This window comes from Thamnophis elegans, chromosome 11, assembly GCF_009769535.1.
Source record: "Thamnophis elegans isolate rThaEle1 chromosome 11, rThaEle1.pri, whole genome shotgun sequence".
Classification (NCBI taxonomy): domain Eukaryota; kingdom Metazoa; phylum Chordata; class Lepidosauria; order Squamata; family Colubridae; genus Thamnophis; species Thamnophis elegans.
In genome coordinates this window covers 16,906,809-16,930,917 of record NC_045551.1, presented here as the reverse complement: position 1 = coordinate 16,930,917, position 24,109 = coordinate 16,906,809, and the positions used below count along the sequence as shown (strand labels likewise).

General features: G+C 41.9%; 1 protein-coding gene across 1 annotated transcript in view; it reads left to right on the top strand.

Moving 5' to 3' along the window:
- Positions 1 to 24,109, top strand: part of POLA1 (DNA polymerase alpha 1, catalytic subunit) — a 388,965-nt gene that overhangs the window by 207,491 nt on the left and 157,365 nt on the right.

Here is a 24,109-nt window from a genome sequence, read left to right as displayed (position 1 = left end):
TTATACTATTTATCCCTAATATACTGGTATCTCACTGAGATTGTATTCTCTGAACCAGTCTAACATGTTATAATTGAGGCTGGTTTTGGAAATTTAATTGAAATATTTTAACTAAATTTGAAACAGTATGCAAATCACTTTTGAAGTATTAGTATTATTTTCTGAAGTATTTCAAATTTCAAACTATATAATAAATGATAGCATAGGGGCTTATTTATAAAATGTTACAGAAGATGCAAATAACTTTCTGCAGCAGTTTTTTTCTCATAGTGATAAAAAATCAAACCAAAGCAAGTTTTTATTATGGTCAAAGACCAGCATCCAAGTAGTGAAATGGTTGTATTACAGGTAGTTTGCATTAACAGTAGGAAAATTGTGTTTGCTATCTTAAATCCTTTTTGTCCTGTTTTTCAGCTGAAAATCAATTGCATTAACAATCATATTTCAAGTTGAATTGATAGCATAGTTCATGCTGTCAACATTGATACAAAGGAAGGAAAAGAGAAACAAACCCAGACACCGGGTATTAGTGACTGCTATTTTAGGTGCTCTTTCTGTCAATAGAAGAGTGAAACTGCTTCCTCTCTGATTTGTGTATGGGGTCATGTTTCCATGAAGTTCTTTCTGAGAAGCACCGTAGCAACCACTAAACTAAAGCTTTCCGTTAGTTCCATTTAGGGCTGTAGTTTCTTAACTGAAATGTTGCAGGAGTGTATACCCACAGATTAAAATTTTAAAAAAGAGTTTTCCAAGAATAGTTGCAAATACAGACTGAACTTAGCGTAACTTGATTTCAGAAATATGGTTATAGAAGTACCGTAATATAAAAGTGGATTAAGAATAGTGCTTATAAAATAACATCTTTGGAAAAGCCATAAACTTTTAGTATACACTAGTTTTGCTATTAAAAATTAATTACAGTGTTCTTTGAAATGCATTTTCTAGTCTGGCAATATATTAGTATTTAGAAAAATATACTTAATATGGGCATAGTTTATTTGGTTTATCTAGACGAAATAGAACTAATAAGACTAGACAATGGACATAAATTTATAGGATTATATGGAGCTTGGTAAATGGCAGAGAAATTATTGCAATTCTGTAGGGTTTGTTGTCTATTATATCAGTATAATTAAACCTAATGTATCAGAAATTTAGTGAACTACACAGTTTTCTATTTTCAAAATGGAGTTTCATTACATGTACCTCTGATGGACAAGCTTCTAACGGGGGGGAGGGGCTTTTCTGTGAACTGGGCCACACATGCATGAATGGAGCCATGATTGTACCTGTGATGCAAATGGCTCCATGAGCGCCCACACAATGCTGCAATGCTTGCTCGTGTGTGTGTGCTCCCGGCAACAATAGCGCATGCGTAACATCACAGATCACTAGCCTCTGTGCTACACCTCAATGTTAGCATGAGCGTGGGTGCCTGCGTGCACTGGCCAGCCACTTACACAGCCTGGTGGTCAACAACCCATGGCCCAGTTCTAACTCACTGAGTAGATCTGAGGAATGCAAGGGGAGAAAGTTAAAGGAAAATCAGGGGTTTTTTTCCATCTGCAGAAAAACATTTTGATACAAAATGCCTATTATTTGAAGAATGAGTTAAAACTTAGTATACCATATTGATATACTAAGTCTTTCATCCTTCCGAGGTGAGTAAAATGAGGATCCAGATTGTTGGGGGCAATATGCTGACTCTGTAAACCTCTTAGAGAGGGCTGTAAAAGCATTATGAAGTGGTATATAAGTCCAAGTGCTATTGCTATATATACAGTGTTTATGTATTTGTGGTTTTTTTTTACAAAATTGTATAATACCACAATTTCTGATGTAGTTGCATAATAAGTGGGGAAAAGCCACTTTTTTCCCCGAAGAGTGTCTTTGAACTATGCCACCAACATGTTGACCCTAATTAGGGAACAGTGTTTATTTAGAAGACTTAATGACAAAGTTTTGATTTCAATGTTTGTTCTGTGAGAATTCCAAACTGCTAAAAATAGCAATAGCAATAGCAGTTAGACTTATATACCGCTTCATAGGGCTTTCAGTCCTCTCTAAGCGGTTTACAGAGTCAGCATATTGCCCCCACAGTCTGGGTCCTCATTTTACCCACCTCGGAAGGATGGAAGGCTGAGTCAACATTGAGCCGGTGAGATTTGAACAGCCGAACTGCAGCTTAGCAGTCAGCTGAAGTGGCTGCAGTACTGCACTCTCCACACTGCGCCACCTCGGCTCTTATCATATCAGAGCTGTAATAATTTCTTAAAATGTACTTTTTATTTTGAAACTATGCAAAATGTTACCTCCAGTGTTTTTTATTATAGAGTTGCTGGTTTAACATGCTGTTTGAAAATTAACTTAAAATGATCATGACATAACTTTAATAGTTGTGATTTTGTTAGTCTCCGAAGCGAAGTGTGGGAGGAGTCACAACTGGGTGTTAACACAGCCCTTTTGCCCTGGAGACTGAGGTAAATCTTGAGGCCACACCTCCGCTCCTCCTCCTGACCTCCCAGATTAACCTCAGTCTTCGGCCCAGAAGGAGTGTTTTTCCTGACTCTCCCTTCACTTCGAAGATTTTTTTCCAACAGATTAATTTGCTTTATTTGGATTACCCCTCCTCATCCGTGCTTCTCCTGCTGCTAGCACTAGAGCCTTGCCGCTTCGCTAGCACAAGCCCCGAGTGGCAGGACAGTCGCAGGGGGGAAGCTCTTACCTAGCCGCAAGCTCAGAGGAGATTCAGGCATCGAGGGATCACAGGAGGCAGAGGCCCAGCAGAGGGCATCCTCCCAGTGTTCCCGAGGATCGGAGCAGAGAACTTGCACTGCAGGCTCGGCGGTCGCCATCTTGGATCACGGCCATCTTGGAGCGCGTGGTCGGCATGCCTGGCTACGGACGCTGCGGGCACCCAGAAACCACTGCCGGAACCAGGGGAAGGCTGCAGGGGCCTGAACTCTGCCGGTTATCCAGGGAGGGCCCAGAGTTTGGCGGTGGGCCGGCGTTTGGGCCCCGGATTGGCGGCAAGCTCAAGAGGGCGCAGAGCCTTAAAGTGGCAGGACACGCAGTCGAGCCGAGGTCGGTAGGAAGGAGAGGGTGGTGAACGCAACCGTGAGTAGAATGGTGGAGGCAGCGAGGAGCGGGGGAACAGCGGGCCCTAGATCCCCAGAGGAGTGGGACCCGGGTGAGGGGACCTCCAGGGGATTTCTCCCAGTCACCAGAGGGAGGTCCTCCACCAAGAAGAGCACCCCCAAGTCCACGAGGAGAGACAGTTCTGGCAAGGAGGTGCGGGTCCAGGGCTTCCAAGAGGAGGATTAGGGACTACATCAGTCCGTCGCCCTCCAGATCTTGCTCCCCTGCAGGCTTCCCAGGCCCAGCCTGATTCCCCAGGAGCCCCAGGGGGCCCTGACAGAGGGCGCAGTTCCCTATCGCCCCCCCCCCTTATCACCTGCCCATCCCTTGGGGACACGGAGAGATCCCTTCGGATGCAGGGCTCCTAACCCTTCCAGGCGCCAGCTGGCCCCACAATCTCCAAGCTCAGGGGAATTTTTGCAACCTCCAGATCGTCATCTCTCCCTCCCAGAACTCCCTGAGAGCTCTCAGGAGGTCCTAGCCAGAGCCATAGCACACAGGATAGCCTCAGGCATGAAGCACCAGTCCCAGGGTTCCAAAAGAAGGACTTCCCGGGGTAACCCCAGGGGTCATCAGGACCTTCCCAGGTCATCTGCCCCCAGAGAGACCAGGTCATCCTCTCCCTCCACTGCCAACGAAGGCTCGGATCTAGAGGAGGGGGAGCTGAAAGATGTTGGGTTTTCAGAGGACGAGGACGCCCAGGTCCCTGAGGCGCCCAATATCACAGGTCTTTTCCCTCCCTCCTTGTTTAGCTCCTTATTACATAAGGCCAAGCCCACGGCAGGTCCATCTGGCTCTGCGACACTTCGAGACACTGACCAACATGTCCTGATCCTGACAGACAACGTGGCAGCCAAGGCCCACATGAACCAGCAGGGGGGCACGCATTCCAAGTCTCTGCACAACAAGGCCCTCCGGCTGGGGAACTGGGCAGAAAAGAACATCTGATTGATGAGAGCAGAGCACATCTCCGGGATAGAGAACCAGAGGGCGGACTGGCTCAGCAGGGAGAGAGTCGACAACAGAGAATGGCAACTCCATCCCAGCGTCATCCAGCAGATTTGCGGGATGTTCGGCTACCCGATAGTGGATCTGTTCGCAACCCCATCAAACACCCAGCTGCCAAGCTTCATATTGAGGTTCCCTACCAGAGGAGCCGTGGACACAGATGCTCTTCGCTGCAGATGGCCGACCAGTCTTCTCTACGCCTTCCCTCCCCTTCCCCTCATCCCCGGGGTTCTGGAGAAGCTAGTGACAGAGAGAGCAGAGGTGGTTCTGATGGCCCCCTACTGGCCACGTCGCCCCTGGCTGGCAGACCTGGTGGACTTGTCAATATCCCCCCATTGGAGGATCCCGCAAGGGGGGGTGGCTCTGCGCCAAGGGTCTCTGGAGCATCCAGACCCAGAGTGGCTCCACCTGACCGTCGGGTGCTTGAGCGGGAACAGCTGAGGCGGGCCCATTTCTCCACCAAGGTCATGACCATTGAGGCCTCCAGGAGGAACTCCACCACACGCATCTATAATGCCTCTTGGGTCACCTTCGCGGATTGGTGCCGATCGGGGGGGATCGACCCGTCTTCGGCATCCGTGCCTCAGGTTCTGGACTTCCTGCAGGAAGGTCTGGAAAAGGGGTTGGCCCCCAGCACCCTCAGAAGACAGGTCTCTGTCCTCTCCACGGTCCTGGGGGAGGTGGACTCGCCACCTTTATCCCAGCACCTGGTTTTAAGGCGATTCTTAAAGGGGGCGGCGAATCTGAGACCCCCCCGTAGTCCACCAATTTCCAACCTGAGACCTTCCCATGGTGCACCAGTCTCTGACGGAGGCCCCTTTCGAGCCCCTGAGGGAGGTGTCTTTCCAATTCCTAACACTCAAGGTGTTATTCCTGGTTGCAATCAACTCAGCCAGAAAGGTATCCGAGCTTAATGCTCTTTCCAGCCGAGAGGGTCTCTGCACATTCCTAGACATCCAGGTCGTCCTCAGGCTGGATCTCTCCTTCATGCCCAAAATCAACTCTCCCTTCCACAGGCACTAGAGATAGTGCCGGATTTCTGTCCGAGGCCTTCCAGAGAAAGAGAAAGGTCCTAGCATCGGCTGGATGTCAGAATCACCCTGCGCATCTACCTGAAGTGCACAGCGCCCTTCAGGCGGTCAGAGGCCCTTTTCGTCTCTTTTCAGACTTTCACCCGGGGACTTTCACTCCGGCCACCATCAGCAGGTGGATCAGATTGGCCATCTCCAAGGCCTACGAGGCACGAGGTCTCCAGGTTCCAGAGGGCATCACCGCGCACTGCACCAGGAGTGCTGCCACCTCAGCGGCCTGGGCCACCCAGGTTCCCATCGAGGAGATCTGCAGAGCTGTTGCCTGGTTCTCTCCCTTGCCTTTCATCAGGCACTACCAGCTGGATGCATACGCCTCTGCGGAGGCGGCCTTCGGGAGGAGGGTTCTTCGGGGAGTCCTGGACTCTCAGGGGGCGCAGGCCCAGTGATTCCCTCCCAAGGACATCTAGCTTTGGTATGGCCCAGTTGTGACTCCTCCCATGCCTCACTTCGGAGACTGTCAGTTGGTCTTACCTGAACTGCATGTCTCGAAGGTGGTGTGGGAGTAGTCACTTCCCACCTGTTAAGACACCCTGCGCTAGGAGCCTGAGCTAGTTCAGTTTTTGGTCAGTCAGGGACCGGGCAGGAAGGATGTATGTGTGTGGTTTCTCTGCCCCTTCCTTCCTAGGTTTTTCTGCAACGGACCATCGGTTAATCTGAGAGGTCAGGAGGAGGAGCAGAGGTGTGACCTCAAGATTTACCTCAGTCTCCAGGGCAAAAGGGCTGTGTTAATACCCAGTTGTGACTAGTCCCACGCCACCTTCGAGACATGCAGTTCAGGTAAGACCAACTGACATTCTCCTGTCAAATTTGTGAATATGCTTATGTTTTACTATATATATTAATAGAGACTGGCACCAGCATTTCGGAATAGCTGATTTCAAGGTGATGAGTGTAGGTTTAGATATTGGTAATATATGTATTACAAAATAACACATTAAATATATCTTATTCATCATTGTTAGGGTTTCCATTGTATTCTGATGAAACAATAGTTAGAGAATCATCATATGTTTTAATTTGTTCTGAATCACCCCGAATTACTTACTCTGTTAGATGAGCAACTATATAAATTAAGTAGACAGACGGATGGACGGATACCATCTTGGCACTAATTTCCTGAAGGATAAGCCAATCACATTTTGTTGACTTTGCCAATCACTAAAAAGTACCTGCCTATCTGTCTGGATCTGGAAGTCCTACAGGATCTTAACCCTCTTATTCTCCAGAACTATCTGTAGGATTTCTCATCTAAGACTTAGGAGAGTCTAGCCTAGATTCTCTACAGATGTTCCTGTACAGAATGCCAGCTACTTGGTTGTATCATTCAGCATATGCTGTTTCCTGCCTGCATCTCATACTCTACCAGTATATGTTAGACTGTCTCTGAGGCCTCTCTGCATAATCTGCACCTTGGTTCATATCTAGCATGATAAACCTCTACCTCTATGAATCTGGTGCTTACTGCCTTTTCTTCTGCTGCTATGATCAGGACCTCCGTGATGTCTTTTAGTCCAGCCACTGGTAGGATTTCCCACCTCAGTGGTATATTCCATGCAGTGTTGTTTTGCCATGGCACTTCTGCTCAATTTTCCTCCCATGTGTCCTGCTGTCTCAGGCATTCTCTCAGCAGTTTATCTTGGAGTCTTACTGATGTGCTCCTGGATTCTCTGGGTTTCATCCATGACAGTGGCTTTGATGGTCACCAGGCCCTGATCACCTTCTTTCTAGCTGGTATACAATTTCTGCATTTTGGACTTGAGATAGAAACCTCTATACATTGTGAACTTGGAGTGGAAATCTTTGTAAATACATTTATAATGTATTTTGTGAACTTCTTTAAAAATCGCTTTGGTTCATGTAAACAGTTAATTCATAGTTATTATTAGCAGAAATCTGTTCTTTCGGACCTCCTTTTCATAAGTTCCTCAATTCTTTCCTTCTGCTTTTGATTTCCCTTAGATCTTTGCTTTTCTTCCCAACTTTTCCTATTGCCATTTCTTCATTTTTTTATTTCCTTGCCACTAAAACCTCTCTGTTTATTTCTATAACAGTTGAATTTAGCTGTTCTGTGAAGACTTTCCCAACCAGATTGGCATTTCACAACTCCCGCAGAATCTAACAGCCATTCTTAATTGACAGTTCCACAAGTTTACCAGTTGATTTCTGATGATACTTTTTTTCTGTTCACTTATTTAAAAAAAAATTGAATTAAGAATGTGAGGAGTAAAGAAGAAAAAAATTCTTCAGAATGAGCTGAAGAGGGAGCATCTAAGTGTGAATAGTAATTGAGCATCTATTGAACCATTAAGATGAAATTGGAAAATATGAAAGCTTTCTTATTCCTCTATTTCATGACATATATTGTTGAGTACAGTATAATGTATTTTATTTAGCATATACTTCTATCCAGCCAAAGTACAAGGTCTATTTTCTCTCCCATAACAAGCATTTTGTGAAGTAGGTTAGACAGAGAAAGAGAACCTAGATTGGTTCATAGCTAGTGTATTTATGTAACTGAGGCTGATCACCTGGGTTTGTCTATTTCTAGTCTGACACTTTAGCTACTGACTTCATTGGCTTTCATTCTTCTGTTATCCCCCTGCAAAATGAAGGAACCTGAGAAAACATGTGCTAGTGTGCTATTAGACTATGACAATTGCCACTTGATCATGAAAATTTATGTACTCCAGTGTTAATATAACTTTTAATCTATATATATGAGTATCTGTTATTTTTTTATGTTGTACCTTCTCTAAGTGTTCTTTCTATACTCTGCACCACCCCCACCCCCAAATTTTCTTTATTCAATTACTATGTGGGTATTAACTGAGTCAAGGGCATGCAATTAATTGCATGGAAAAATGGAGAACTAAATTTGGATTTTCCTGATAGAGGATTATAGTTGTCATCATCTTTGTTAACTTCAGTGCCAGGAAATGAATAGGTTGGGAGTCCTGCTATCTTTATATGAGTCGAAACATCTTCAGCCACAAAAAAGGAGAAACTACTGGAATCAAATAAGAATTACAATTGATAGTTTAATTTTTTCAAACCCTTTGACCTGATTATTAGAAAGCATTACCAATAGAAAGTAAGAATACTAGTTAAAAATGATTGTAATTACACTTCCGGTTGTACTTCCTGCGCCTTTGGAAGCCTGACCTGCAAGCTCCAACCTCTCCCTGTTGGAAGGTCCAATTTCGGACCAGTGAAGTAAGGTGGGACTGCCTGGCAGGTAGAGGAGAGCTGCATTTCTCCTCCCTGACTGGGAAAGTCCACTCATCTGAAGACAAGTAGCAGCGGCAGCCAAAATAGCCACCATGAAGCTGGGGACACCTGAATACCCAAGGCTGTGCTGGAGTGGGGAAAGTGAATGGAGTGTGATCTGGATGAGAAAATACTTTTTATTGGAAGTTGACCCCAGAAATCCAAGGGGGAAGCATATTTATAGCTATTTGTTGAAGCCGGAGAATTGAAGAAGGAAAAAAAATTCTTTTAAAATAATAAATAGAAACTTGGTTCCTCAAAGCTAAAAGATGTGGTATTGAGAACATTTTAAAAAGCTGGAATTAAAGTCCCAAATTTCTCTTTACAAACATTGCTCAATTATTGGATTTATAATTTAAAAATAATTTGAATAATTGAAGAAATAATTGAAATCAGAACTATTAACAATATCACAGAGAGGCTGAAATAGACAGAAGCGAGAGTGCCATTTGCTGACAAAAAGGGAAATATGCAAACTTGGAAATAACTATTCAAAAAGACTGGAAATATCTGTTAAATACAAACCTACTCTAAGACCACTAGAGATTTGATTAAGGGCCCCAGAACATCACTGAATATAATTGAACATATTACTGTTTACTGTTTATTAAATTTATAGGCCGCCCAATCCCGGAGGAGTAATTTGAAGAGGCGTGGATAACCTCCTGGTGAATTTAAATTGTTTGGACTGACTATTGCTGAGACATTTAAAATTGTGACTTAGAAGTTTGGCTTTTTGAATTAATGAACTCTGGACAGTGGACTAAAAAAGAGATCGACTCTACACACACAACATAAGACGGAAGTGAGGAGAACCTAAATAGAATGGAGCTTTTTCAAAACATTGAGAAAATATTTGATTGTATAGACCAAAAATTGGGAAATTTAATATAAAGACAATGATCAGGACAAGGAAGAAAGAATAGAGCTACCAGAAGAAACAGAGGGGAAAGTGGAAACAAGAAGAAGATAATAAGGAGGAGATGTTGCCAAAACGAATAGTGATTAAGGAATTAAAAAAGGAGGGAAATAATGTAAAAAACCTAAAAGGGGAATGGGAAAAACAGGAAGAGAACTGGGGAAAAGAGATAGGAGGTTGAATGGATAACTCTGGAATTAGACAGTGGGAAAGGGTAGACTTGGGAGGAAAAGTTAGATTACATAGTCAAATAGAGGGAATAAAAGTCCTAAGGGACAAATATGGGAGGAAACTAAAAAGAAAATTTAGTAATAGTAATTAGTAATTTAATAAATTTGTATGCTGCCCAATCCCGTAGGACTCTGGGTGGCTTACAGAACACAACATAAAGTTAAAAGTTAAAAATAAAAAAGATACAATTTTAAAAACAACACACCATACATTCCGTCTAGATGGGGCTGGACCTTGTTCAACAGCCCCAGGCCTGCCGGAACAGCCAGGTTTTAGTGGCTTTTCGGAAGGCCGAGAGAGTGGAAAGGGTCCGGATCTCTACGGGTAGATTGTTCCACAGGGCCGGAGCAGCTACAGAGAAGGCTCTCCCCCAGGGGGCTGCCAGCCGGCATTGTCCGGTCTACGGCACCCGGAGAAGGCCCAACCTGTGAGATCTTATTGGTCGTTGGGAGATATGTGGCAGGAGGCGGTCTCTCAGATAGCCAGGTCCAAAGCCATGTAGGGCTTTAAAAGTAATAACTAGCACCTTGAAGCGCGTTCGGAGACCAATAGGAAGCCAGTGCAGCTCGCGGAGGATGGGTGTAACATGGGTGTATCTGGGTACACCCGATATCGCTCGCGCGGCTGCATTCTGGACCAACTGTAGTCTCCGAACACTTTTCAGGGGCAGCCCCATGTAGAGCGCGTTACAGTAATCGAGCCTTGAGGTGACGAGGGCATGAGTGACCATTCGAAGTGCCTCCCGGTCCAGGTAGGGCCGCAACTGGTGCACCAAGCGAACCTGGGCAAAAGCCCCTCTAGTCACAGCCAACAGGTGATGTTCTAATGTCAGCTGCGAATCCAGGAGGATACCCAAGTTGCGGACCCTCTCTGAGGGTAAGATTTCATCCCCCAGGCTAAGGTATGGAATGTCTGGACTATCCTTGGGAGGCAACATCAATAGCCACTCGGTCTTGTCTGGGTTGAGTGCAAGCTTGTTCGCTCCCATCCAAACCCTGACAGCCTCCAGGCACTGGCACATCACTTCCACCGCTTCGCTGAGTTGGCACGGGGCGGTCAAATACAGTTGGGTATCGTCTGCTTATTGATTGAGTTTTGAGTTTGAGTTTTGAGTTTTATTGGGATTTATAGGCCGCCCTTTTCCCTGAGGGGACTCAGGGCGGCTTACAACCACAAGGGAGAGGGGTGCAGTGTCAAAAACAACAGAATGTGAACAAAGAAAAATAGTAAAAACACAACTTTCGTTCAGCAATCAAACACTCGGGCGGGTGAATTGGGAACCTATCCCCAGGCCTGCTGGGAGAGCCAGATCTTGAGGGCTGCGCGGAAGGTCTGGATGGTGGTGAGGGTACGGATCTCAACGGGGAGATCGTTCCATAGGGTCGGAGCTGCAACAGAAAAGGCTCTCCTCCGTGTGGTCGCCAGTCGGCATTGACTGGCAGATGGGATTCGGAGGAGGCCCAGTCTGTGCGATCTAATTGGTCGTAGGGAGGTAATCGGCAGAAGGCGGTCTCTCAAGTACCCAGATCCACTACCATGGAGTGCTTTAAAGGTGGTCATCAGTACCCTGAAGTGCACCCCGAGACCAACAGGTAGCCAGTGCAGCTCGCGGAGGACAGGTGTAACGTGGGCGAACCGCGGTGCGCCCACTATCACTCGCGCGGCTGCATTCTGGACTAGCTGTAGTCGCCGGATGCACTTCAAGGGCAACCCCATGTAGAGCCCATTGCAGTATTCCAGCCTAGAGATCACAAGGGCTCGAGTGACTGTTGTGAGAGCCTCCCGATCTAGGTAGGGCCGCAACTGGCGGACCAGGCGAACCTGGGCAAATGCCCCCCTGGTCACAGCTGACAGCTGGTGGTCAAAAGTCAGCTGTGGGTCCAGGAGGACTCCTAAGTTGCGGACCCTATCTGAGGGGTATAAAATTTGACCCCCCAGCCTAAGCGTTGGTACATTAGCCAAATTATTGGGAGGGAAGCACAACAGCCACTCGGTCTTGTCCGGGTTGAGTACCAGTTTGTTGGCGCTCATCCAGTTCTTAACGGCCTCAAGACCCTGGTTCATCACGTCCACCGCTTCATTGAGTTGGCACGGGGCGGACAGATACAGTTGCGTATCGTCCGCATATTGGTGGTATTTAATCCCGTGCCAGCGTATGATCTCACCCAGTGGCTTCATGTAGATATTAAATAGGAGGGGGGACAGGACCGAGCCCTGCGGCACCCCATATTTGAGGGGCCTAGGGGTCGACCTCTGTCCTCCAACAAACACCGACTGCGACCTGTCCGAGAGGTAGGAGGAGAACCACCGTAGAACAGTGCCTCCCACTCCCACCTCCTGTAACCGTCGCAGAAGGATACCATGGTTGATGGTATCGAAGGCCGCTGAGAAGTCAAGAAGCACTAGGATAGAGGAATGTCCTCTATCCCTGGCCCGCCAGAGATCATCGTTCAGCGCGACCAAAGCAGTTTCGGTGCAGTAACCAGGCCTGAAACCCGACTGAAAGGGATCCAGATAGTCTGCTTCATCCAAGGTCCGTCGGAGTTGAAAGGCCACCACCTTCTCAACAACCTTCCCTACAAAAGGGAGGTTGGAGACTGGATGGTAGTTATTAAGGATAGCTGGGTCCAGGGAGGGCTTCTTAAGGAGGGGTCTTACCACCGCATCCTTTAGAGGGTGCGGGAAAGATCCCTCCTGAAGAGTGGTGTTAACAATCCTCTGGAGCCAGCCTCGTGTCACCTCCCTGCTGGTCGAGACCAGCCAGGAGGGACACGGATCCAGTAAGCCGCTGGAGGCACTCACCGCTCCCATGGCCCCTTGTCCACTTCCTCAGGAGCGACAAGCTTGAACTCACTCCAAGAAATCCGATCAAGGCCCTCCCCCGGCATCTCGGCTGGTACTGTCCAAGTGGAGTCCAGGTCCATCCGAATCCGAGCGACTTTATCTGACAGAAACTGAACAAATTCCTCAGCTCTTCCCTGTAAGGGCTCTCCTGCACTCCTCCCTTTCAGGAGGGAGCGGGTTATCCTAAACAGGGCGGCTGGGCGAGATTCTGCGCACGCAATAAAAGCGGAAAAATGAGCACATTTTGCCGCCCGTATCACCACTAAATAAGTCCTAATAAAGGCTCTTAGTTGTGTTGGGTCAGATTCGGAGTTACTAGCCCTCCAACATCGCTCTAGGCGTCTCTTTTGGCGCTTCATCTCCCGGAGTTCCTCGGTAAACCAATGGGCCCTCCTGGATCCACTGCCGCAGAGAGGCTGCAAAGGCGCAATCTGGTCCAGAGCCTCAGCCACCGCTGTATTCCAAGCAGCGACCAAGGACTCTGCCGGATTGTGGGCAAGGGAATCAGGTATTTCTCCAAGCGCCGTCTGAAATCCCAAAGTGTCCATCAGGCGCCTAGGGCGGAACCACCTAATCGGTTCCCCCTCCCTGCAGTGGGGGAGTAGTTTCCGAAAGTCAAGCCTCAGTAGGAAGTGATCTGATCATGACAAGGGCGAGATCTCAATGCCCTTCAATTCCAGATCACGTCTCCACTGTCCCGAGAGAAACACAAGGTCGAGCGTGTGACCCACTGTATGAGTCGGACCCTGAATTACCTGGGTCAAGACCATGGTTGTGTTGCGTGTTCTAGAGTTGGCAAACCAGACAATCTCTATATCTGCACCGACAATGGAACAACAAAAAATATTGTATACCCACAAGCATTGTGAAATTAAACATATTAGAAATGTGCGCTTTCTCTTTTCTTTCTTTACCATTTAACCAGACTGGGCCATAGCAACGCGTGGCCGGGTACAGCTAATATATTAATATGTTAAGATATACAAAAGTATACAAAGATGGTTCAGAAACGAAGGGTGATAATAAAAGACATATATAAATAATATGAAACTATGGGAATGAAATGTAATATTTAGGAATAATAAGACTATGCTTATATGCACTGAAATGTATGTTACCCAGTTACCACACCATTCACGCAGTGATATGTATAAAGAATATACAATGTAAAAATTTGATTGAAAAAAATAATTGTAATTAGATTTTTAAAAATCATTTCCCTCCATTTTTCAAGTAATAGTGATGTAAAGTGCAACTTCAAAGGATGTGAGTACAATTTGCAAGGTATAGCTTCATTGAAAAATCTATGATATAATATTGATGTGTTTTCAGGTTAGAATTTGCTGTTAATGATTTCATACAGAAATAATGTTATTACTGTTAGTCAGTCTAATATCTTTGCTTATATCAATATATGATATTACTTTGTGGATCCATTAACCATTTCTTTATTGTCTCCTATTTTCATGTGAACTGATTTTTATTAAATACACATTAGGAAGGTATGAGATCATTTATTAAATTTGTCCCAGCTCTCAGCTCCAAGTTCAGCTTTTGAGTCCATTCATTTGAATAGGACTATTTTTGATCTAATATTTATTCCTTGACGTTAACTGAGATTTTAATTATGACTTCATTTATACACACAATTACGCATTCAAACCTACCCTGTGAAATTCAGACAACAAATACAGTTTGGTGGGACTGATGGCTGTAATTTTGTTTGCTTAGCATACACAGGAAACAGTCCAAGGAAAAATATAATGTAAATTAAGTCTTTATATCTCTCTTTCAAAAGACAATATTAAAACTGATTGACATACATTTTAATATCTTTAGCAAATTGATTAATTATTTCAAATGAAATTGTTGTTAACTCTTAAGGACCACACAAATAGATTTTTCTCCATGATGATCTGTTCCTAAACTGTTCTTTCAGGTCTTCCAACAGTGTATTCACTGCCATAATCTGCTGGTTATTCTTGTCTTCACTTTTCTTCTACTTTCTCCAGCATTGGAGCCTTCTCCAGAGAGCTAGGTCTTTGTATTTTTTAAAAAGATTTTTAGTAACAAACATGTAAAATACACACACACACAAATTAGACGTACACCACATTTATACAATACAGTGTGAACAGGAACTTCCTGTTTTTTATATTAGCAATCATCAATTGATATTGCTCACCTTATATTATTTCCCCTTCTATCGTATTTCATTTAGATTTCACCATTCTTAACCCTCTTATTTTACTCATAACTATTATTTTTGAGTGTTGTTATATTCTTCTCTTATATATATAAGAGCCAAGGTGGCGCAGTGGTTAAATGCAGCACTGCAGGCTACTGCTAGATCAGCAGGTCAGCGGTTCAAATCTCACCGGCTCAGGGTTGACTCAGCCTTCCATCCTTCCGAGGTGGGTAAAATGAGGACCCAGATTGTTGGGGGCAATATGCTGACTCTGTAAACCGCTTAGAGAGGCCTGAAAGGCCTATGAAGCGGTATATAAGTCCACTGCTATTGCTATTGCTATATTCTTTCATTGATTTTTGTTTCTTTCCTCCATCCACCTATACCATTTATCCCATATCTGGTAGAATTCTGATTCTTCCTTTCCCTGTATTTCTTTAGTTAGTTTATCCATTTCGGCACAGTCCATAATCTTTCTTATTATTTCATCTTCATTTGGGGTTAATTTGTTTTTCCATTTCTGGGCAAAGGCAATCCTTGCCGCTGTAAGTATATGTAGTATTAAATATTGGATTTCTTTTTTGTATTTCACCGACATAATTCCTAATAAAAAACCTTCAGGTTTCCATTCTATTTTAACCCCCGTTATTGCCTCCAGCCAATTTTTGATCCTTTTCCCAAAAAAATTTGCCTCCTCACAGGTCCACCATAAATGATAATATGTTCCGTGTATTGATTCGCATTTCCAGCATTTTGGAGAAGTATTTGTTGAGATTTTAGCTAACCTTGATGGTGCCAGGTGCCATCTGTAAAACATTTTGTATTGGTTTTCCTTGTATGAAACTGATAGTGTCATTTTTAAATTTATTCCCCCAAAATTTTCCCATTTGTCTAATTCAATATTATAGCCAAAGTTCTGCGCCCATTTTATCATTTGTTCTTTCACAATTTCCTCTTCCATTTTGTACTTCAGGAGGAATTTATATATTCTCCCTATCATCTTTCTATCTGGGCTTTGAATAATTTTATCCAATTCATGTGGTTCTGTTTCGATGCCATATAATTTAGTATCTTTATTGTATTTAGTTTTGATTTGGAGGTAAGTTAGCCAGTCAACTTTCATGTTCTGATCTGCCAATTCTTCAATTGTTTTTAAATTTCCCTGTCTATCAACTAAGTCTCTGTATCTTAGGATTTTGTTCCAATCTGTAAAATTTGGGTGAGTCGTCCTTTCTTTTGGTGATAGCCAATTTGGGATTTTCACATAGTGGATTTTTTTTTTATTTTGAACCATTGTTGCAGTAAGGCTCTTCTGATTAAATGATTTTGAAAGTATTTGTGCGTTTTATTTTTATCATCCCATAGGAAAGTATGCCAGCCTGCCTGCAGGTCATGGCCTTCTAAGGTCAGAATTCTTTTATTCTTTAGCTCTATCCAGTCCTTCACCAATGTTATTGTTACTGCTGATGCATATAAATCCCAATTTGGTAATGCTAAGCCTCCCCTCTCCTTGCTGTCTTGCATTGACTTTAGTGCTAGGTCTTTGTATAATGTGTCAAACTTGGATAATTTGAGCTTAGTCACTTGTACCATGAGTGAGAACTCTGGGTTGATTTGTTTGATGTTCCTGGCTGTCCACCTATTCTCTTCTCTAATACCAAAGGTAAAAAGTGTCCATATTCTTCTTATCCTCTTCCTCCTTCAAAGTCCAACTTTTTCTTCCAAAGAATGTCACTATTGATAACTTCATTCTCAATTCTAGTGGTTTTATCTATTGACATGAATGTTATCTTTATATTTAATTTTAGCCCCATGTTTAACTGTAGTTTTAGAACTTCAGTTTCTGAAACCTTTGTGTTTTAGCTTTCAGGATAGTATGATCAGCATAATGCCATAACACAGATCATTGATGATTTTCCTCCAAGTTTAAAACAAGATTCATCTTTTTTTCAATACAATTTCTCTTAATATATATTCAGCATATAATGAGTAAGATACATTGCTTATCAGTTTGTTTCTGGGTTCAAATCATGGTAGTAGTAATTTATATGCTACTAAAACTATCATTGTCATGAATTTTACCAAGGTGAAACTGTGCTTCCTAGGCCAATAAGTTTTGAACCAAGATACCTCAAACGGACTAACTTATGGAATGTGTCCAAAAGCCCCTGAGAGGGATGAGGTAGTGAAATTTAGGAAAGTTTTGGCTGCTTTAGTGCTACTGACTGTTACTGCACTGCTGAACTCCACAATGGTCACTTGTTCAGTTTCAGTTTTCTGTGACAATTTCCCATCTCAATCTCTCAATCCCATGTCTCTCCCCCATTAGCAGCAAGGAATTGATTCATCATTCAACTCTTAAAGAAGCAACAACTTTAAGGTGCATGAAGAAAGATCTGGATATTTTATTAATGTATTGTTCCCATTCCCTAGCACATAAACATACACATGCATTATATCCTATATTTGTTCAGGAACTCAAGACACATATGTAGTGCTCCATCCTTCTTTCTTCATAACAATTCTGTGAAGTAGATTGAGCTGAAAGTCACCAAGAAAGCTGCTGTGGCTGCAGGTGGAGTAGAAACTAGATCTCTCTGGTGTCAGATAAATACATTAGTTACTATACTATAGATCTTGTCCATTCTGTTTCATATTTCAACCACTTTCTGCTGTGAAACTGAGTGTAGGCCAGCCCTTCCTTTAGCCAGCAGTAGATTGGAGCTGCCCATTCCCTGAAGAGGATGCATGCTCCTATTTTAAACTATCCTCGAAAGCTTCCTACAATTCAATGGAGAATCAGGCAAAGATTCTAAATTGTTCTGAGGTAAGAACCACAACCTAGATAATTGTGGTAAAAATTAACTTGAAATATTATTGCCATAATAATGACACTTGGAAAGAAGCATGATGACACCATATATTGTTGGGATGCAGCAAAGACTAGGAGAAGAAGAAAATGAAGATGAATGATTGCACATCCCCAGAATCACAAGAATGAGAAGACAGGAACAAATGAAAGAGGAAAGAGAAAATCAACTCTAGAATAGGTGCCAAACACTAATTACTGTGAGAATTCTTCAAAATGACACTACTCACCTTCAACAAGACCTCAACAGAGAAGAGTGAGGCAAAATGTGCAACCTTGCATGACGTAATATTTCTACTGATGTTGATTCCATGTTCAAAATCTGTCCTGTTTCTATTCCCTCAGTGTTGAAGAACAAATATTTGGTTGTTTCGACACAATGATTACATCTTATTTTATTCTTCAACATAGTGACTAAATTAGTTGACAAGGGAAATATTGTGGACATAATATACTTAGACTTCAGGAAGGCATTTGACAAAGTAGACCACAACCTACTTCTTGATAAGCTAGAAAAAAAATGGGATAAATAGCATCACCACCAGATGAATTCGTAATTGGCTGGCAAACTGTACTCAACAAATAGTTCTTAATGGGTCTACGTCTAAATGGAGGGAAGTAAGCAGTGGGGTACCACAAGGTTCCATCTTAAGCCCAGTATTCTTCAATGTCTTCACAAATGACTTAGATGAGGGAATAGAACTGGAACTTACCAAATTTGTGGATGATACTAAGCTGTCAGGAATAGCTAACACCCTGGATGATAGGCTCAAGATCCAGTTGGATCTTTACATATTTGAACACTGGGCCCTCTCTAAGAAAATGAAATTCAATGTAGAGAAAGGTAAAGTCTTACACTTAGGCAAGTAAAACCAAAAGTACACATATATACTCTGTGAAATCAGGCTTAATATTAGTAACTGTGAGATGGATCTTGGAGTCTTAATGGACAACCACTTAAATATTAGGTTTAGGTTTTATTCAACTTGTATGCCGCCCTATTCCCGAGGGACTCAGGGCGGCTAACAAAACCGGAAGGGAGGGGAACAATACAAAAGGAAAGAAAACAAAGACAAACAACAATACAGAACCAATTTAAAAGGTCTCAGCAAGCACACCAGTTCGAGTGGGGATGGAACTCAGCAGCCCCAGGCCTGCTGGAACAGCCAGGTCTTAACGGCTTTACGGAAAGCCTGAAGGGTGGTGAGGGTCCGAATCTCCACGGGGAGATCGTTCCAGAGGGCCGGAGCAGCCACAGAGAAGCCAATTATTAGCCAGCAGTCTTAAGTTGCATTAACAGATGGTACAATCAAAATCAAGTGAGATACTAATGCCACTCTATAAAACCTTAGTAAGACCACACTTAGAGTACTCCATCCAGTTTTGGTCATCACACTATAAAAAAGATGTTGAGTCTCTAGAAAAAGTACAAAGAAGAGCAACCAGGATTATTAGGGGACTGGAGTTCCTAATTAGGTTATAGGAACTGGACATGGATAGTCTAGTGAAGAGAAGGACCAGGGGAGACATGATAGCAGCATTCCAATATTTGAGGGGCTGCCACAGAGAGGGAGGGCTCAAGCTATTTTCCAAGACACCTGAAGGCCAGACAAGGAGTAATGGATGGAAATTGAACAAGGAGAGATTCAACCTATAAATGAGGAATTTTCTGACAGAACAATCAACCAATGGAACAGCTTGCCTTCGGAAGTTGTGGAAGCTTTATCACTGAAGGTTTTCAAGAAGAGATTAGACTGCCATTTGTCAGAAATGGTGTAGGGTTCCCTGCTTGGGCAGGGGGTGCGGGTTGGGACTGTTAATCTGTTAGTCTTAAAACATTCTGAAAATATTGGAAAGGCAGAAGTTGTCAAGTCATTCTCTTGCTTCATTTGCTTTCTAAACCTTAAAATCAAATTATGTTTTCCTTTTTAAAACTTCAAGCTTTGGCATTTCAGTCTTCAGTCACAAGCAGCACATTTTGCATGCATAATTTGTTGATTTTAAATTGAACTTGATGATAAAACTCATCAAATTTCTCTTCTGTATTGGTAGTTGGTACGTAAACTTGAATGATCCACATACTAAATTTCAATTGATACTATTTGGTCACTTTTTGCATTGTATCAAGTATTGTTTCTGCTATATCCTTCCAATCTATAAAAGCCAAAAACATCCCTCCTTTTTTATTGGTCCTGAATAATAAGCAGTGTGATCTTATGATTGAAAATGTCAAATTCCAGTTCATCTCCATTTGCTGACATCTAAGATGTCAATTTTTTGTCGTTTCATTTCATCTTTGTGGTTTAGCTTTTCCACATTCCACATTACCCTCCATGTCTGTACTGTAATTCTGTCTTTACAACTTCAGATTTTCTTTTTCTCTGTATCAACATCAACAATGAGACATCATGAATATGTTAATTTAGCCACGTCATTAACATACTCTCAATAGATACTGATACACTTAATCATCTCTGAACAGAGCAAAGGTTGGATCCTTTTAGAACTATTAGATGGAATGTTAATTGGCAGGAACCTTATTCTTAGCAGTCAACTATGTGTTAATACCTCCTTCCAACTTAGAATAGAATAGAATTCTTCATTGGCCAAGTGTGATTGGACACAAGGAATTTGGTGCATATGCTCTCAGTGTACATAAAAAGACAACATATATTCGTCAAGAATCATAAGGTACAGCGCAATGATAGTCATAGGGTACAAATAAGGAATCAGGAAACAATATCAATATAAATAGTAAGGATACAAGCAACAGAGTTACAATTCTGCAGTTATAGTGGGAGGAAGTGGGTGATAGGAACTATGAGAAGACTAATAGTAATAGTAATGCAGCCTTAGCAAATGGTTTGACATTGGTGAGGGAATTATTTGTTTGGCATTCAGGAAAAAACTGTTTTTGTGTCTAGTTGTCTTGGTGTGCAGTGCTATATACCGTTGTTTTGAGGGTAGGAATTGAAACAATTTCTGTCCAGGATGCAAGGAGTCTGTAAATATTTTCACGGCCCTCTTTTTGACTCGTGCAGTGTACAGGTCCTCAATGGAAGGCAGGTTGGCAGTAATTGTTTTTTCTGCAGTTTATTTCTCAAAAGGAGAAGGAAATTAGGGGAGATGGATTTGGGAAGTGTAGGTAGAATACAGATGTAAGGGAGACTGTAGCAAGCATAAGGAAAGGGTTTGAAGGACACTGAGATCTGTTACCAACTGTGGCGTAAATTCATTTCAAGAAACTAACTTGAGACACCTCAAATGGGCTCCTCTCTAATATACATAAAGACAAAAGTGAGAGACAAGAAGCATATGCAGGCTTGTAAGCATTGGTTATTATAGGTGTGGTTTTAAAGCCATATGGCATTGGTTTCTTAAATTTGGCCTACCTTATGGGATTGACAGAGGCTTGGAGTCATAAATTAGTAATACCTCAGGAAAATAAGGGTTATTTTCAGAACTTTACAGTTACTTTTCAGAATCAAATGAATCTGTTTATAAACAATTTTAAATTATTTAATACAGGTAGACCTTGCTTATTAACTTCCTTTAGTGACTGTAGGCCGTTGGAAAAACAGTTTTGTATTTATGGGTGTCACAGTGCCCTCCCAGGAATAATTGCACTTTATAAGCAACTTCTACAACAGAGTCAACAAAGAAGTAAAATCACAAGTTGTATCGTGATTAATGACTTTGATGAGTCACTTAATATAAGTGATGTAAGTCTGGTGTGGTCACATAATTTTTCACTTAGTACCTATGACACTTAACAAAAGAATTAATAGTCCCAATTGGGGCTGATAAGCAATTAGCTTTACAGGTAATCCCATCCATCCAGTGACTGTACTGTGCCATAGCTTTGCAACATTCAAATGGGTTATTTTACTCCAGAGAAAGGAGAACGAGAAAGTAATTTCTAAATCATAATATGGTTTAATGATGGCAGCTAAAAACCTGTAGCTGTCTCCCAGAGTTGATGGAATTTCACTTAATTTTAAAACCGAGAAAGATAATAAAAGAACATACACATCTAGGAAAACATATAATGATTTTTATCTAATAAAGGAAAATATTTGTAGTGCAGGGTTTTAAATGAGGGGTCCTTGGTGCTCTCTGAATGTAGTTGCTTTCTTACAGATGTTTCATTACCCAAACTAGGTAATAATCAATGCGAGTGCCACAGCATCATTAACACTTATGATGTTACCTAAAGTAGGTAATGAAAGTAATTAAAGATCTGCAAAAAAACAACCAAGATCAGAGAGCACCAAGGACGTCTGATTTTTATCTATTTTTCAAGGAAATTCCATTTTGCTCTCAAAACAAAAGTAGTTAGAACAGATTATATATGATAATTTTGTTGGACTATTTTTCACTTTTTTCCTCAAAAGGTAATATGTATCATGGTATGATATTGATGAAAAATAACAACTTACCTTTTTAAACTTTTTTGAAAAATAATATTTCTAATCCTACAGTAATTTGTGCTTGATTGGGGAACATTCCATTTGAACACATTCCATCTGAATCACTGTTTTTCACCATGCCCCATGATACATTCCTTAGTTTAAATTTATATTTAATAAATTTAGTGAGTGATTTTCATCCATTCGTGTAGTTTTAAAGTGGCAGACGTTCAAAGATTTTTTGTCATAGTGGTAATTTTTTTAAAGCTTGATCTAAGTTTTAAACAATTTCTTCAGAATAGAACATAGCAAAAAGAAGAAGAAAGGAAAGAAAAAGAAAGAAAGAGGGAGAAAAATACTAGCTAATCTAAATTGGGGAATAGAGAAGGCTTTTTTAAGCATGAAAATTTCATCATCTTGTCAGCTGGCAGAATGCCTGCTGTGTGGATTCACAAAGGCTAAGAATTACACTTTCATGAAATTTTCCTCACTAACTGCCCTGGTTAATTTGAAAGATAACCCACTGTTCTAATTCATCCCTCAATTGGGTGGTGCCGGTTTTATCTTTGATCTGACAAAGCATTTGTGTTAATCGTTTTGGCCCTCTATTAGACACTCTTGGGATTGTGCTTTTACAATAAATGTGTCTGTGATAGCTCTTTAGTCTATTATACTTACAATAGATCTATAGAACTGGTAATTAATTCTGTTCTGCTTTGAAAATGGAAAGAATAGGTGTAGCTCTCTCAAGTGCTATTGGAGTTTGTTTAGCTAGTTCATTTTTGAAGTGTTACCCTGAGCTTTCAATGAAATATGTGTGGTTTAGAGAGCTTCTTCTGAAGCATGTTGCTCTGAGTGATCTCTATCCAGCATGTATGTTGTTTTCTAACATAGAATCTTAGTTTGAAAGTTGGTGCCTAACAGTGAAATATAAAAATATTGCATAATCTTTTATTTCCAACTATTTATTAAAATATTAATCCTTAAAAAGAGAAATGTATTTGGTTAAAGTATTTCTTGTTGCATATAAATTATTTTTAATTTGAGACTGACCATGATACCAATGTAGTTTGTATTGCATGGGTTTTTAGCATGTATTTTATATATATTTTGTCATGTAGGTATTATCAGAGTTATATTTATATTATAAAACAAATCTTTAAACAAATTGATTATGATTATTCCCTTTTCCTGCATTTAGGGAAATTGATTTAGTCTTGAAGCCCTTACCAACTTTGTTGCAGTTCTCTTTCCAGTTCCTCGGTATCATCCTTATATTGTAATGGCTAAAATGTGACACAGTATTTGAGTGCATCTGACCAGCATATAACTTTCCATAAGCTCTCAATGTATCTGTGTTGTTTTGGCTGAATTTTACATTGGCTCTTTTTTCCTACCTACCGTATTTTTTGAAGTATAAGATGCACTGGAGTATAAGACACACCAAGATTTTGAAGAGTTAAATAAAAAAAAAGGTTTTTGCACTCTGCAGACCTCCCAAACCTTCTGCACACCTCATTTTTTTTGTGAAAAACGGGGCATACAGAGTGTTTGAGAGGCATGCACAGTGCTCCTGGGGGCTGGAGGGGCAAAAATGAACAAAAAACAGCCCTTTTCATGAAAACAGACTCATTTTTTGCCAAGAAAAGGGCATGCATAGCCTTTAGGAGGCTTGTAGAGTGCTCCTGAGAGCTGCGGGGCAAAAACAAGCAAAAAACAGCCCATTTTTCACTCATTTTTCCTTTCCCAGCCCCCAGGAACACTTCGCAGGCCTTCCAAACCATTTGCACCTCCATTTTTGTGAAGGGGTGGGGTTTTGGGAGGCCAAAAATGCTGTATACAGTGTATAAGTCTGCACCCAGATTTTCACCCTCTTTTTTGTGGGGGAAAGGTGCTTCTTATACTCCGAAAAATACAGTAAGTCACAGAAGCCTATGTTTTTCACAATCAAGGTGCATTTTGTTGGAAAAGGCCCAAATGTTCAAGTCTATCAAGATCCTTTGAACTTTGACCTTATCTTCTGGTATGTTATCAGTTTCCTACCTTAGAAGTTTGAATTGTCACTCTTACACTCCCCCACTGAGTCATTTATAAATATGTTGAAGAGATTTGACCAGGTCAGAATTACTGAGTAATATGCAGAAC